The following is a 4,351-nucleotide window of genomic DNA, read 5'->3' on the forward strand; positions in this document are numbered from 1 at the left end:
ATTGGAAAGATTATAACAACAGGAACTTTCATCTGCTGCTGTTGGCATGTAGGTTGGTACTACCACTTTGGAAAACAGTATTATCCAGTGAAGTTGAACACAGGTATATCTTCTACCTATACCAGGATTTAAGCTTGTAGAGAAACTCTTGTGTGGGTGTATCACCCAGGAAACATGCACAGGAATGGTCACAACAGCATTATTTGTAATAACCAAAAAGGGAGAGGGAAGGAGAGAGCCAAATGCCCATTCACGGTATGATGAATAAATAAGGTACGTGAGTGCAACAGGATTCTGCAGAGCAGTAAGTGCCCTCTAGAGCTTTGAGCATCAACATGTGTGGATCTCAGAAACCATGTTGTTAAAGAAGCAAGTCAGAAGAATACAGTCAGCCTGGGTACCTTTATATAAAAGTTCAAAAACAGGAAAAACTATATTGTTTAGGGATTGAGAGGTAGTAAAGCTGAAAAGAAAAGAGAATTATTAACATTCAAGATCATGGTTTCCTTGGTGGGGTGGAGAGGAATGAGAGCAGAGAGGTGCACAGGGGCTATTTATAAAAGCACTTGATAATAGGAACATTTTGACCATTGTAAACATGTTGGTTCTTGAGTTAATATGTAAATTCAGTGCAAAGCCAATCCAAATGCCAGAGTATTTATTTTTAATACATATTAGGGGCTGGCTCCAGGGCCGAGTGGTTAAGTTTGCACGCTCCACTGCGGCAGCCCAGGGTTCAGATCCTGGGCACATTGAGTCGGCGTCGCACATCCCACAACTAGAAGGACCTGCAACTAAGATATACAACTGTGTACGGGGGCAGGGTTGGGGAGATAAAGCAGAGAAAAATAAAAAGAAAAGAAAAAAGATTGGCAACAGTTGTTAGCCCAGGTGCCAATAAAAAAAAATACGTATTAAAAATTCACATGAAATCATAAACAGATGAAAATAGGAAAATCTTCGTTGAAAGAAGGGGAAAAAAGGGAGGAACTTGCTATACCAAAAAGCTTTTTTTTTTTTTTCTTTTGAGGAAGATTTCCCCTGAGCTAACATCTGTGCCAATCTTCCTCTATTTTGTATGTGGGTCTCTGCCACAGCATGGCTGACAAGTGGTGTAGGTCTGTGCTCGGGATCTGAACCTGCCAACCTGGGCTGTAGAAGTAGAGTACGCCGAACTTAAGCACTATGCCACAGGGCTGGCCCCCCAAAAGTAATTTTTTAAAAAGTGCAGTTAAATTTTTACACTGGTATAAAAATAGACAAGTTAATGGAAAACAGTTAAAAAAAATAGAAAACCTCAAATACTGTTAAGAATTCAGAGTATGTTAAAGGTGGCATTTTGAAATACCACCATGATGGATTATTCAGTGAAAGGTGCTGGTATAACTGGAGAAAATTAAGTTGATTCCCATAATACCATTCACCAAAAGAAACTGCAGAGACTAAAAATTATAAAAGAATTAGTTATAAAAATTAGAAGACAATATAGTTAATATTTTCTTGGGATCAGAGAAGTTTGTTCTAAGGATATAAACGAGGGCATGAAATAGAACCATGTGTAAACCAGACAGTCCCCTGTCTGCACGCGACGGAGCACCACTCCCAGCAGGTGTACATAGACATATATATTTTTTAATTAATGTTTATGTATTATACTAATACACGTAAGAAAAAATAGAAGAAAGATGAGGTGAAAAATGTTTAAAAATATTTTGTGTGTATTGTAAAAATACCTTTTTGCTCTTTCTAAAAAAATTTCTTTTAGTGAGATATATGATTAAAAATGCTTCATTATTTTTGAAACTCCTAGTTTTAACACTTTATAATAAAAACTACTTAATATTTGGTTCTAAGGTAAGTTTATTTTAATGCTAGGTTTTAATGGCTATTGTAGCTGAAAAAGCTACTTGCTTAAGATCTGTGGATCCACATGACTGCTTACTGAAAAACAACGCTCTTCAATTCCATCCTCTAGTCTTAAAAAAGTGTTTGTTGAAATCTTTATAATAAATTGCCGTCTTTCTCACTGTCGGTAACTTGTTCTCACGCATTAATTGCAAGTGTGGCATTTTTATTATTGGTAACAAATGGGTTCAAAACCTACTGAGACACATTTTTGGATTTCATTTCCCAAGTTTTTGTGCACTTATGAGAGTTTTTGTCGGTGACAATTTTGGGCAACACTTTTTCATAAAGCTGGAAGCATGTCTAACCATTTTCAAAATGCTCTTCACATGAATTTCTTTTGGAAAAATAGCTACTTTCTTACTCATTGTTAGTATATCATCTTTACCTTGAAAGGTCGGATAAACTCTGTTTGGTTTTTTAAAATACCTTTTAGATTGCATATTACTGATAAGTACTGTCACTACAAGAAATGTTGGCAAATTGCAAACATTTGTCTTTTTATCAATAAAAATATGTAACATGTTAAGTTTGACAATACTTTTAAGAATGTTACCATGAGATAACCAGCAAACCTCTTTTGGTGTTTAAATTTCCGCATCTCGTAAAAGATTATAAAGATGCTCTTAGGTAAGATGATAAAATCTCTGTGTCCAGCTGCCTCGTAGGGGCACATGAACGACAATATTCTGGAAGAGGATGGCGCATCGTCAGCCCCTCTGTGTGTGGAGCGCTTCCTGCTCCTTTCACGGTACCTCTCTGTGCTACCTGACCACTTACATGTGCAGTGTGTATATTCAGTTCTGGTAAAGCTGCTTTACTCTTAAAAACATATATAACTCACATGTTTTCTTCCTGCACCTGTGTGGATCATCTTGTTTTCTTTGGAGACCACTAGCTCCAACATGAAGGGAGATTTGCTATCTCACAGAAGTCCCATGGTTGGGCACTTCCAGGGCTGGCAAATACAGCAACTTAAGGACATCATCCAGGACCTAGGTTTCTTCTAGCTTTCTGCTGTGCCAGCCTCAATAAGTTAGCTTTGTCCCTCAGGGTCCTCACTTGGCTGCTGCAGTAGTCAGACATGACCCCAAGCAGTGGAGAGGAAGGCCTCTTTGTTCCCAGCATCTTTATTTAAGAACGAGTTAGTTTCCCAGAAGCCCATCAGCATAGTTCCCCTCACTTTTTTTTTTTTTTTTTTTGGTCCCCCAATTCCCCCAGTACATAGTTGTATATTTTAGTTGTGGGTCCTTCTAGCTGTGGTGTGAGGGTTGCCACCTCAGCATGGCCTAATGAGTGGTGCCATGTCCGCACCCAGGATCTGAACCAGCGAAACCCTGGGCCACCAAAGCGGAGTGCACGAATATAACCACTTGGCCATGGGGCTGGCCCCATCCCCTCACTTTGTGTTAGGGAAGTTGGGATGCGTGAACATGCCCAAACTGATAACTGGGAAGGAGAATGGACCACCATGGTAGACTCACGCTAAATACGTCTCACCTCTTGTGGGCTGTGGCTGGGCTCAACCTCCCAGTGGTCTGAGGAGGAGATACTGAATACAGTGGGATCTGTTAGGAAGGTGGAAGGGAGGAACGGCTGTTGGCAACTGTGGGTTGCATGAACCTACCACACAGGACAATGACGACTGCTAATTGGGAGCCTTTGGGAGATGGCAAAGACAAACCAAAAAAAACCTCCTCTGGTTCCACAGCACTTCATTTTCCACACGTACACAAATACACATCAACTCTTTCCACCTCTCCGTCAGAATGAACTGATGTGCTTTTGTTTGAAAGTCATGGTGGTCCAGATCTAGAATCCATAAACGACAAAGAATGTAGTCACACTCCTGACTGGAATAGCCAGGGAGCTATAAATAAGATGAAGAGCTGGAAAGAGCTGGAGCTCGCTGAACATAGGCCAAAGAAAAAGTCTCTGGCTGGAAAAGAAAGTGCTCTCTTGGGTATGTCTAGTTTCACCCGTGACAAAGCTAAGTAGGATGCTGGTATGTAACAATGTAAAGGTGAGAGGCCATTGGGGAACAAAAATAGGACCATGCCAGTTGAGCTGGTTCTTGGTGAACACATCCTCTCTCAATGAAAAAAGACAGTTCAGATAACAAAGGAGAGGGGAAGGGAATAGATGAGAAGGGGGCACCTACCGTATGGGGATGGCTGCAATTTCCTGGATACCTGCCTGTGTGGCAGGTGCGTTACGCACATTGTAAGAGCAGTCTAAGTGAGACATTTATTAGCCCCACTCCATACATGTGTGGTAGGCAGTTTCTGACACAGCCTCCAATGATGCCCACCTCCTGGGACTCACACCCTTGTGTCATCCCATCCCCTTGCGTGCGAGCTGGACCTAATGACTCACTTCTAATGCAGAGAATGCAGCAAAAGTTAGGATGTCTCTTCTGTGATTAGATCACAGGAGTCTGTGACAT

The sequence above is a fragment of the Equus caballus genome, chromosome 1 (assembly GCF_041296265.1).
Source record: "Equus caballus isolate H_3958 breed thoroughbred chromosome 1, TB-T2T, whole genome shotgun sequence".
In the NCBI taxonomy this organism is placed as follows: Eukaryota; Metazoa; Chordata; class Mammalia; order Perissodactyla; family Equidae; genus Equus; species Equus caballus.